This window comes from Lissotriton helveticus, chromosome 10, assembly GCF_964261635.1.
Source record: "Lissotriton helveticus chromosome 10, aLisHel1.1, whole genome shotgun sequence".
Lineage (NCBI taxonomy): Eukaryota > Metazoa > Chordata > Amphibia > Caudata > Salamandridae > Lissotriton > Lissotriton helveticus.
Genome location: NC_136071.1, coordinates 682731184 through 682744829, shown reverse-complemented (window position 1 = coordinate 682744829; position 13646 = coordinate 682731184). Strand labels below are relative to the sequence as shown.

Sequence of the window (13646 nt, the reverse complement as noted above, 5' to 3'; positions counted from 1 at the left end):
AAATACACCCAGGTGACAACCCTAGCCAGATCAGGTATTGCGGTCATTGGGCCATTTTATTTCACCACACCCACCTGGCCAAAATGCAGAGCTTCTAGTTTTCACCAATCTTACTAACTCTATAGGCTTTAAAATGCTTAGGTTACCAAACATTTCTCTTAAAATGAATCCAATGAGACTAACCAAATGATGTTTTCTGAATGGGTATCACCCGCGAATGTGGGCCACTTTTTTAGGACTGCCCGGGCCTAATTGCAGTCCCAATCTGACCCTGCTTGTGGTCTTTCTCAAACAGCTGATTTCACACTGTACAGAGCAGCGGTGCATTGTGAATAGCTGATTGTAGGTCTCTGACATGCACACAGGAAGTTTGGGAGCAGGGTTCTTGTTGGGGCAGGGAAGTAGTAGAAGTGGGGGAACACTAGGCACAAGGAGACATTGAGGAGAATCTGGGAATGTCCAGGAGTTAAAAATCATGATACACTATTAGAGTGATGCATTGTGGGATAAGATAGATTTCCAAGCAGCTAGAACGCCTCTTCATCCTCCCCAGACATCTCAATCAACCTCTCCCTATTAGTAATCTTAACCTGTCCTCTCACATTTGAAGAGGGAGTAGGGGTGAGCTATAGCTGGGAGTCTTTTCATTCCACCGGTGTCCACACCTTCCGAGTGAACAGAAGCATCATGGTTATAGGAGCAGCTCATAAAGGATGCAGGAAAACGTAACCCTAACGTAGGCAGTCGAGTGCTATGCAAGGCAGACAGCAGGATTTCTAAGTGAGCTAAACGGATACCATTTAGGTGATTACCCTGCTTAATAGGCTGATGTTTTTTGATTGATAAACTATTGTTCTGGAGCATACTTTTCATTTTCTAACATTGTGCATGGGTTGTTTAATGACTCTTTTCAGCAACTGTGACAAGCAGAATTATAATATGCGATCTGGCTCAGCATGTAGCCATCTTTCGAGAGAGGGACAGCCATAAAGGCTTACTGGAAGCTATGCTTGTTTCACTCATTGCAGTTATCAATTGTGATTATTGTGATGTTCAGTGTGGGGCCCCAGTGAGCACCAGTACGGTCTAAAGTGCTTAAAAAATACGGCCGGGCCATTTCCCAAGATAATCACAGATTAACAAATTATAGATAGCGTAGGCTGTCAATTAACATAAGAACAGTGAAGCTGCTCAGGAGAGTTTATGAGAAGATTATCATTTTAAAGAGGAGAGAGAAATTAAAAGTCTTACCATACCCCATGCACCAGTATTGGGGTCAGGCCCTGGAAAATCTCAAGAACAGACTACAAACTTTCTGTCCATAGGAACAGCCTGGATCCAATATCAGGAAATCGTAACCCCGCCTAAGGCTACAGTAAAGAGGGTTACCACTGGTGGCCATGCCTCTTCCACTCATGCCTGCTCCCAATAGGGATTGGTAGCAGGTGTTCCTTGTCAGAATACAATCTGACCTAAGCATTGTGGCCCAAATTTCATTTACAAAAATATCATCCCATTGACTCAGTGGGGTGATATAGAACATCCATACTCAGTGGGGCGATATAGAACCTCTACACTCAGTGGGGTGACATAGAACATGCGCACTCAGTGGGGCGACATAGAACATCTACACTCTGCGGGGCGAATTAGAACATCCACACTCAGTGGGGTGACACGGAACATCCACACTCACTGGGTCGATATAGAACATCCACACTCAGTGCTGCGATATAGAACATCTACTCTCAGTGGGGCGATATAGAACATCCACACTCAGTGGGACGACATACAACATCCACACTCAGTGGTCGGTATAGAACATCCACACTCAGTGGGGTGATTTAGAACATCAATACTCAGTGGGGCGATATAGAACATCCACACTCAGTGGAGCGATACAGACAAGCTACGCTCAGTGGGGCGAATTAGAACATCCACACTCATTGGGGTGACATAGAACATCCACACTCACCGGGTCGATATAGAACATCCACACTCAGTGAGGCGATATAGAACATCCACACTCAGTTGGGGGATACAGAACATCCACTCTCAGTGGGGTGATACAGAACACCCACACTCAGTGGGGCGATATAAAACAGCTACATTTAGTGGGGCGATATAGAACATCAATACTCAGTGGGGTGATATAGAACATCTACACTCAGTGGGGCGATAAAGAGCATCCACACTCAGTGGGGCGATACAGAGCATCTACACTCAGTGGGGTGATACAGAGCATCCACACTCAGTGGGGTGATATAGAACATCCACACTCAGTGGGGCGATACAGAACAGCTACACTCAGTGGGCGATATAGAACATCTACACTCAGTGGGGTGATATAGAACATCCACATTCAGTGGGGCGATACAGAACAGCTACACTCAGTGGGGCGATATAGAACATCCACACTCAGTGGGGTGATATAGAACATCTACACTCAGTGAGGCAATACAGAGCATCCACACTCAGTGGGGTGATTCAGAGCATCTACACTCAGTGGGGCGATATAGAACATCCACACTCAGTGGGGTGATATAGAACATCTACATTCAGTGGGGCGATACAGAACAGCTACACTCAGTGGGGCGATATAGAACATCCACACTCAGTGGGGTGATATAGAACATCTACACTCAGTGAGGCAATACAGAGCATCCACACTCAGTGGGGCGATTCAGAGCATCTACACTCAGTGGGGCGATATGGAACATCCACACTCAGTGGAGCAATAAGAAATCTACACTAATTGGGACGCCATTTTTCTAAACAAAATTTAGGACACCATTTTTATGTCAGACAATATTTCGGATTATAATATTCTGAGGCAGAACCCCAAATGGAACAAGTTGCCAGAACAAATTAGAGTTAACGAGTAGCTGGTCTCATTTCAGGAATTGAAGACAACTATGATTTCTAGATAAAGAGGGACCCTGAAATCCTACTTTCAGAAGAGCTTGGTTCCCGTTTCATGGATTTAATAATTGAGAAATAATTAAATACGCTACAGTTAAAACAGAATTAATGGTGTAAGGGAGACCGTAAAGAGGAGCTGACTCTTAAGGTATTTACTAGATGTTGCCAGTTATTGCATAGCATGTAGTAATCACTGGCCTAGCATTATCCGCTAGAGTACAAGTGCATCTGCTACATTTTAGCTTCTAACTACAACACCTGCTACATACTACACTCTTACCACTCGCCTTGTGAATGGTCATTTGTTCATTTGTGAGACTTGTTCTTTGTGTGATGCTTGTATTGTTTCACATTCCCTATGAACTCAGTGATGTGACATTGATGACAGCACCCCCACTTTTTAAATTGTTCCAGAACCACTGATGCAACTTCTCCATATTCACCCAGAAATGTATCTTTTTTAAGTTTGGTCTAATTAAAGCTACTTGTATAATTCATATGCCAAATCCGATTGGTTGTAATATAGACTATGGTATGATGGGTGCAATTGCTTGCTCTGTGATTGGTTGAATGAAAGAGTGATGCAGCCATTGTTCTTGAGACTGGAGTTTAGCTCCTGCATCATATTCTTTATATGGCACCTGCTGTTTTTATTGGTCTGATATTGTAATAGCAAAGTTCTGTCTTGAATCCATATCAATGCACTCGCCAGACCATTGTCACAAGTTATGCATTTCGAATCTCTCTGCCATCCCTCATGTCTCATTATGAAGATTTATTTCATGCATTCCGGAGATTACAACAAAATAAATAAACACGGGTTAATAAGACTGTTTGCAAGCACATCAGAGTTAACAGCTTTTGAGGTTAATCAGCTTTGTTGTAAAATCCCAAAACATTTAGTTTTAAATCCCAAAACATTTAGTTTTTTGAAAACGGCGTAGCAAGTAAAGGTGAAGCGCTCACACAGTTTAAATACCATAATAAATATATGTTTAATGGAAAATATATATAAAACATTTATAAGTAAATGAATGCAATCTATAGTGTGCAGCTATGATTGGCAAATGTAGCCCAAAATATGCAAAACACCATATTTCAAATCCTGGGTATGAATGTAACAAATTTACTGTATGCTGTGAGTGTAATCATTGTTTGCCTCATTTGACCCAGCTAGACTAACAGACTTTCTGAAACTAATTTGTAAGAGAAAAGCCTAGGGCTGAATGCATGTTGTTCAGTATACATGGAGAAATCTGGCACCCATAAATTGTGAACAATGTCAGTGGTATGGACATGCAAGCACATAATCGCTGTGTAAATAAATGTGACAGCAAAGAGGTCAACGGTGTAATGAACATGAAGTGAGACCGAGGGTAGAAGAGATTTTGAGAATGCAGCATATTAAAGGAGGCTACAGGTGAAACAGGCATGAATACTATATTATATCATTAACTATTATTAACTGGTTCATGGCCTGCATACTCTCAAGTTTTACCCTGTTTTTTTTTTCAGTAATGTTCTTCCTGTGTTTTCCAAAATGTTTTTAGGCCTGACATTACCAACAAAAAGAATTATATAATATACTTACTTACTGGGGTTTTCAGCCAGCCCCCTTCGTCCACTGGTCTGTTGTATTATTCATAGTTTTCTTCCATCCACCACATCATGCGGCATAAGGTATATGGTCAGTTCATTTCAGCCACCTATAACCGTTGTTATTTACTGTACCCCCTTAACTTCATTTAATATTTTCATGGTATTTATACTTTTTTTTGTTGCTAAAATGTACTTTCTGCACAAGAGAGCTAAAGCTTAAGATGAAAACTGCATCTACCTCCCGTGCATCTGCCCGTCCTTCTGTCTGTATGTAACTCTGGCCATCCATCTAATGACTGACTGCATGTGTGTGTTTTGAGGGACTATATAGGTGCTACAAAGTGAATTGTAAGTTCATCTGTTTATATTTCCGGATATGGAACTGCACCAACTGTGTTGGCCCTCCTCCTGATTAGGGGCCTAGAATGACCATCCAGGACTGGGCCAACCGGCAAATTGCTCTAGAGCCACACAAAGCTTGCTGAGTCATGTTCGGGCCAGAGGCTTCTTGGCTTGGTTCTCTCCATAACCAGTTTTGCAGCCTGTTTTACTTCTTTTTGCTCTGAGGGAAGGAGCAAGGATTTTGCCCGTTGTCAATGATTGGTTGCTTCATTAAGTTGATCCGGCTACAAAACTTGTGATGCCAACTGAGCGCAGTTTGCCGCAGGGGTGTCCGGCACGGCTCGCAGGTGGTGGGCAGGCGCAAGAGGGAAAGGGGGTCAAGGACTTCTATTAAAAAAAGAAACTTACCTTGCTGCCGCCGGGTCCTGCATCTTCTCTACTGCCCTCCTATGTCCGACTCCAAGTCGGAACAGGAAGCAGGCAGCTAGGCTCCAAACCCTAAGCCAATCACAACGCTCCAATGCAGCATGGTGATTTGTCTGAGCGCCGTGACATGGTGCTCAGCCAGGGACTGTAGGGATGGGCATGTTCTCTATGCAGCTTGTAATGCAGCCTGCATGGAGAACAGGGGAGTGCGCATGACTGTTTTGGGCGGACCGATAGGGCCGACCAAACAGTCATGCGCAAAGGAGTGTTCTACCACTCCTCCTCTGCAGCTACGCCTTCCCCCTCATGCACTGCTGCAGCAGGAGTTAAAAATACAATGATAATAACATTCGGTTATTATCATTTTATTTTTTCCTTTCTTTGCTGCATCTGGCAGTGGGGCGATGCTCCACCGCCTTAGCAGAGGAGCGCCACTGGTTATCCAGTGGTTTAGGTGAACAATTGACATTTTCACTGGTTGTGCCAGAGTATGATTGCATCTATACAAATTAGACTTTTTTTATGTTTGTAGGATACTTGCAAAATGGCACGTCCTCACCTAAGCTAAACACATTGATATTGAGATATAGTTGTGTGTGGTCTGCATTCAGTTGATATAATATATTTTAGTACTTTGTAAATCAGCTGGTGGTCTCACCTAGACATCGAACTAGATGTGGCAAGGGATACGCTTCAGGTGACCCAACATTTCAGAGTCATGTAGAAAAGAAGAGACCCATCTTGCGTATTACATCTAACCCACAAGAAGAGGCTTACGACCGTTATTGCTGTGTTCTTGACTGGATTTGTGTATGTCTACACGATTTCAATCAATTAATCAATCAGGGTTTTATAAAGCACGCTACTCACCCATGCGGGTCTCAAGGCGCTGGGGGAGGACTGGGGGGGTGCAGCTTCGAATCAGTCAAAGAGCCAGGTCTTGAGGCTTTTCCTGAAGGTTCTTCTGATTTCAATGTGTTTAATGTAGGCAGCATGTACCAAAGAAAGAGGACAGCCCAAGTCCCACAGACATCAATTCACATACAGCATTCTGTCACACTTTACTTCATTCTGCGAACTGATACCGATCCAGACTCAATCAATCAATCAGGTGTCTTGTTAAGCGCGACTACTCACCCGTGAGGGTCTCAAGGCACTGGGGGGTAGACTGCTGATCTGTCGAAGGCACTGTGGTTCAGTCAACGAAGTGGATCAAAGCATTGGACTACACATTGCAGCTCTTCTTTGATAATGCTTGATTTTCCATATAATATTTAGAATTTTGGTTCCGTATAAAAACTACTCCACAGAATTACATGCATTCAGGAGGTTTCAGTTTTGGCCCCCTGGTAGAATGGTGCCATAGGTTTTTGCGAACAATGTCCCCAAATTATATCTTACTTTATCCATACATTTCATGTGGCAAATAGAGCTCCTCCTCTACAGAGCTTTCCAATAGTATCTATGAAAGTAATGCATGCCAGTCCACCAGCTTGTTGCCCTGTCTTTCTACACTTCCTTAGCATTGCCTTTGTATTTACTGTGGTTCACAGCGTCATAGTATATCATGTGTTTGTCAGTTTTCTAATATGCCCATACACTGGCGTTTTTCAGGCAGAATATCTAATGTATCAGTAGTGGCTGTATTAAATGGTTTCAGACACATAGTGATAGCTATATGCATATTAAATATATGTCTTTGGAATTTTATTTTATGAAAACAGTTTTATTGCCCATTGGAGATAATAATAGAACATCTAAACATGATGGGAAGTTATTTTTGTAAATGCCATTCAAGGACATGATATTTATGACAGCTGATATGTCTGATACGATAGTCTGGCATACAACCGCCAAAATGTGGGGTCCAGTAGTGTGTTATGCGCAAATTGAATAAACAGACCCCCAGTGTAGATTTGTCAGAGTGTAGGGGGAAGGCATGGTCATTTCCTAAGTGTCTACATCCCGCCCCGGGTGTTCTGTCCACCCTCAGAGACATCCTAGGTCTTCCACAAGGTACAACTATAATCAGTGGTGACTTTATTGCTCCCTCTGATCCTGACAGTGATGCCTCAGGTCCCCTCACGGTGTCCTCTTGACAGCGAACCAAATAAATCAAGACCCGGGTTGACTTGCTTGGCCTAAGTGATATCTGGAGGGTCTGGCACCCTTGGGACACAGAAAATGCAAACTCCTTGGCAGCCCACAAAATGCTGACTTGCATAGATCTCCTGCTCCCCGTGCCAGATACCGTGTTAGGACTACCACCATTCTTCTGAGAGACATTTTCATCACTCCTCCTTAACTGTCATTTTTGGACTGCTGAACACTGACCCTGTACCCATTTGGCGCCTCAATGTGTGGCATTTTTATCTACTGAGCTCCAGACCAACTTTCTCACAAACCTGGACTCCATTACCTTCCCCGCTACACTCAGGGCGGCGGGTAAGGCCACCATGAGAGGTATTGTGAAATCTCACATTTGACGTCTAGAGAGAACCAAACAGCCCCATATCGCTACCCTTGAGGCCCAAATACTCCACTTATAGTGGCGTAGCCAGGGAGATGAGTCGGAAAGAATACAAGATCAACTTCAGCTTGCTCTGACAACCCTACAACCATTAGTTCTCTACGAGGCCCGACAGTGTTGGAGGGCCACAACAGAAGATGTCTACGAGCACTGGGACAAAAATGGGCAATTGTTCCACTGGTTGGCCCCCAACGACTGTCCTCTAGAGTGGTTAAAGCATTCCAAGATCCTACAGGATGCATGGTGTACTGATCTTCAGAGATAGCCACCATTTTTGATGATTATTAACGGAAGCTATGATCACTGCCCTTGCCCACCATACGAATGCTGCAAGCCTTTACTGATGGAGATTATTTTTCCCTTGCTCTTCGGAGTTTCTAAGAGGGCTTTCGTGGCGCCTATCACCAGTGAGGAAATAGAGTAAAGGATTCTGGAGCTGAATTCTGGGAAGACCCCAGGACCAGATGGCTTCCACCCAAATATTACCTTAAGTTCCACGCCACCCTCGGGCCCCACCTTCTCACACAACCCTGGGGATGTCTCGCAGAGTAGCCAACTATGTACCAGCTTTCCCAGACCTAGCTCCATGAATACGTACAACTCTCTTTCCGAGTACAAAACAGTGTTTGTCGATCTTCCCTTACCATGACCTCCGCGAAACTAGACTCCTCATGGAAAGCCTCGGAAAAGGAGAATATCCCAAGTCTATCCCATGATGGTGCTTAAAGTTAACACCTCTGAGTGTCTCACACCCCTCAAGTGGAAATGGGAAGGGTTGGTGCGTCCCCTCAAAGATATTGACTAGCAAGACGTCTGCATGCCACCCCCCCCCCCCACCACCACCCTAAGAACTGGCTATATTCTCATGCCTTAAGTTGATCCAAATACACGATTTACATACAACGTTCTTCACTCCCCATCGCCTATAGCATGCTGGCCAGGCCACAATCTCCGCGAGCTTTCGCTGCGACTGTCCGGAAGCTGACTACTTTCATATGGTCTGGCAGTGTCCTGTGATAGAGAGATACTGGCGCCTGATCGAAGGCCTGGAGAGGTTGATTTCTCTGGCATCCAAGATTGCATTGTTGGGAATCATTGAGGGACTTGGAGGCACCCGGGGAGAGAGAACAGTGGTAGGCATGGCTACCCTAGTGGCAAAGAGAGACATCACGCGCGCCTGGAAAGACCCACGTCCCCCCATATTGGCAAAGTGGCAAAAGGGAATGGGCTGGTTCGCCCAACAAGAACAAAGTATTTACACAGCCAGGGGCTGCCCCCAGAAGCATGACAATATGTGGGGCAAATGGTAGGGTTCCAACAGACTTGATTTGACTGCTCTTGCTATCTGATTAGGTGATGTGTCATTGTACAATGGATATGGCTGGCCTGTATTGACTAACACGACTGGAACAAATTATTATATTTTGTCTTACTTTCTCTGATATAAATCAGTAAAGTTGGTTAAAAAAAAAACAATGTATCTGTACTGTTTTTTTTTTGTGTCGGCCTTTAATAATGTTGGGCTTCATGTACTAGAATGCAAAGTATCTTATGCAGGAAGAAATGTACGGCTGACATTGCATATCTGACCTCAGTAGAATAGCAAGATAGCATATTGAAAAAAAAATCAAACCAAACTTCACTAGGGCACACAGCACATGTACACATTGGGCAGCAGTAGTGTCACGAGGACAAAGGAAGCTGCAAAAAAGCAGGAAAAAACAAACAAATCGACAACCAAAGTAAAACAGAATATATGTATTATAGTTGCATATAAATAATTTCGCATTTTTAGCCATTAAGCGGCTGCCAGATTTGATAAAATAACATTTGAAAAGCCGTGCTGTGTCAGTAACAGTGCTGCTCTGTGCGGCTCGCCGCTTTCTCCTGGCATGGTGCCCAGCTCAGAGACACTGTGGGAGAGAGGTTGGCACGATTCTTCTTTTAGCCACCAGAGGGTCAATGAGACCGCATCCCCTCGCACAACCTCCCCCAAAGCACCTCCAGGCGTTGTATATACAGAGCATGTGTTTTTATACCTTGATTTATTGTCGTGTCTCCAAGGACAGGAGGTTCAGCTTCTTCTTAAATTGAAGGTTAATTTTTACTGCGGTTTCTCATTTAAGCCCTTTTTATCGATAACATCATTTGTTCTGCTTGGATTGACTGAGAGCATTTTCATTTTCAAGTGTGAAAGTGTTTTTCTCATCCCCCAGGGCCTGAAGTTGAACATGTTCTTAAGTTCCTTGAACCATGGAAGGATGTTAAATTGTTCCCAACAAAGCAGCACAGCTTTGTGTCGTTAACCCATTTGCCCCACCTAGTTTCCTTTGCTTAAATAATGTGATTCAGTTCGTACAAATCTTTGTATACCTGGCAAGGGCGGGAAACAAAAAATCTCTCTATGTACAAGCAAACATAAGAAAAAAATTACAAGTGTCTATCATTTTCAGTGTTATATGGTAATCAATCAGCAGTACCAGGGGGTGAACTTGTTGTGGGGTAAATACCCATCCGAGTTGCACCAAGTGAAGTGAGCAGGTTTGACTTCCCCCAATGAGTTTGGGTGTTAGGGGGTACTTCCCCCCGCCCTCCAAAAAACAGTAGAACACGATCTGGCTGTATGGTACATTTCACAGTACATTTAGCAAATACGTTTTTTTTTTATAAAGCAACACGTTTTAAAGGACGTTCTGCAGGGGCACAAATGAAGTATTCCTATACGTTGATAGTGGCACTGTACATCAAGCAAAGCGAAGCGCTGAATAAAGTTCCGAAGAAAATATATCTCAAGCAAGTCTGACAAAAGGCGGAGGATCCATAACAATTTCAAACCAGAGCACCACATTTTCACATTTTTCTGTAACATTTCCCTAGAATGTTTTGGAAAAGCCACAGCTTTTAAATTAAGTTAAAATAATCTGGCAATTCAGTTTGAATTGGCATTTTATCATTTTAATGTGTTCTGTAGCATTTGTGTTACTTAGACAACCTGGCACATTTCACTTCCTTCTGTTTAGACCACCTTTCCATTCCAAACAGATTCTCACACCTAACAACCGAGGGTCTTCTTAGAAGCTGCAAGATGGGACAAACTGAAACGTACCCAGTTGCTTCTATCTAATACCATGATTAGCAGAGCTATCCCTCAGGATAGAAAGATAACACATGCTTGGGCTGTTGTGCCCTTTGGAGCTAAGGGAATGAACCTCGAGGTAGGACTAACTACGGTCAGCCAGGTAGTCCTACCTCGAGGCTTCATTCCATGGGGGCATTCTTGCCCAGCTTGGGACTTGTTCCCTTTACCTTGTTGTGTTGCATCCTAGCCACTTCAGGGTAAATACTGGAGATCTGTCAAAACTGGTAATAAGACTACATCTTGAAGAAAGAGGCCTATTTAAGTGGCCAAGAGGGATTTATGAATTGTGCAAAACCATTCTTAAACACCTTTCAGAAAGTTCCATAGCCTTATTTTAACCTTCCTTCCAGAGTGTGAGAAGTCTGCTCCAATACATACACGATAAAGACTCTTCAAAAAGTCGGAACGGTATAATTTATTTTATAATGTGACCATTGCAACGCATGTCAGTTTAGTATATACAATTATACAAGGTTCATTGAATGACAACTGTTAGAAATGATCCTAATCATGAACTTAGAGACATTGGTGCCCACCTCCACTGTCCTGATGACATTACTATTAGTGAATTAAGAGGAAAGTCAGTTGTGTTTTGCTCCCCATATGTGACCTAAAGTGTTAGTATAGCTGGAGTGACATTATAGTCTTACCTGGTTTTGTGAGCATACTACCTGAACTGGTATAGTTATAGGTGCTGTAATGTAACAATGAAGGATAATGCGGTATTATGAAGAAAAGTAATTGCCTAGGATCACACAATGTGGTCAAGTGGAAGCCGGGATTAATGTAAGATTTCATGGTTACCACTTTCTCTTTGCTGTTTTCGATTAACGATGAATGCGCTGTGTTTAATTCTTTGAGGCACTAAATCAGAACACTGTATTAAATACATTCGGGCTATGCAAGTTTCACAAGGATGGGTGTGGTGGTAGTGTTTGGGGGAGGGTCTTGTTTTATTGCAGACCCTAAAATCAAAACCAGAGCACCCGCCCTTGGTCAGTGCATTGACACAATTTGCTCCACATAGCTAAAAGTCTTTATTCATTGTCAACCATTCTTTAATTGATTCATCCCCGACTCCCCACTCCTCACCCATCATACTGTTTATTCACTCACTCATTGAACCGTGCAGCCATGTCTACAATCTCCATCCATACATTTAATGATTGTACAAGGTTCTATAATATTCTGTAAAATACAATATTTTATTAATAAAGTGTTTTTTCACTTTTTTACATATTTAAATATACAAAAGCGTACAGAGTAGCACAAAAATTATAAACATTTACTACACTACTTAAAACAAACACACTCTGTCGTACAAGGATATGACAATGTTGAAAAAATGATAAACAAAAATGTTATCCTTGGAAAACATTTTTGGGGTGCCACAGTGCTCCTGCACTACTCCTTAGTTTTTCAAAAAATATATAGAAGCTATAACTATTTTGCTCTACCTATTACCACTTTACTAAAGTGGTAATATTTAGGGCAATAATACCAAACCTAATACTTATCTACATCGAAAGGCGTAAGGCACTACACAGGGAAAATGTACTTAAAAACAACATCTCTGCCTTTAACTTTTGTAAAGCCAATGATTACCTAATCAGCTTATGACTTGTCATAACTATGTGTCATGGGACTATAGCAAAATACCCCCACATTTAACAAAAATACCAAAATAATAAATATTACTAATTTTTAAAATATTAAAAATTATAAATGAATTGCATAATTTACCTGCACTCCACTAAATAAACATGTGCGCACCATAATATGTAATTCTGCCAAATGTAAACAAAATACGACCAGCTTTTCACGCAATACAAATTTTAAAGGTGTATATTGAAAATATTCGATGTAAGCAAATTTAGGAACACCCCTTTTTTCTTTACACCTTTTTCAGACAACCCAGCAAAATGTTTACTCCTTCCGCAGTTAAACCAGTGGAAAAAATGTACGGTCTTTCCTCAAATGGATGCAACTTTATTACGGTTTAAAAGTTTCGAAAACCCATAGGTCAATAATAAATAGAATTTTCAAAACAAAAACCATAACTTATTACTACTTCATAAAAGTGGTAATAGGTTATTAACAATAATACAACTTAATAATTATCTACATTCTTACCCAGAAGTCTCAAAAACGCAGACCGTACAATAATGCTAAATTGTCATAAAAACTATATGGCTGATTTCTACCTTTGGTAAACACAGCCATCAACCAATCCCATCACAGTTCTAAACCGCATGTACTATGGTATATTGTTAACTATCAACGCTTACCATAGCGCAATATATAACTATGTTTTATGCAGCGTACTATACGTTGTATAAAATGTAATTATATATTGTCTAATACATGTGACTTTTGTGTCAATTTCAAGCCACTTGAACCAGCTCTTTTAGTTGCAACATTCACATTTACAGTATGCCTTCGATAATAAGTCAGTCGGATTTTGGTGTGTGGTTACTGGCCAGCTAGAATTAATGTAATGCTCTGGTTAGTATCCCCGGACCTAAATCCAGCTATGGCAAGTATCTGTTCCAAGAAAAGGAATAACATGTAGATGCAAAATTATTGGGTTCAAATTTACATGCAGAGGCCCAGTAATGGATACAAATCTGAGCCCATTCACCACCTTCCCTGAGAGCAGGGACAACTGTGTGGGGTGGGGCAGAGTCCGCC

The 13646-nt window shown here is 42.2% G+C and overlaps 1 protein-coding gene across 7 annotated transcripts in view; it reads left to right on the top strand.

Annotated features, from left to right (window-relative positions):
* The window catches only part of PRKAG2 (protein kinase AMP-activated non-catalytic subunit gamma 2), a 1661435-nt gene that overhangs the window by 1095106 nt on the left and 552683 nt on the right, over positions 1-13646 (top strand). The gene's annotated exons all lie outside the window — the stretch shown is intronic.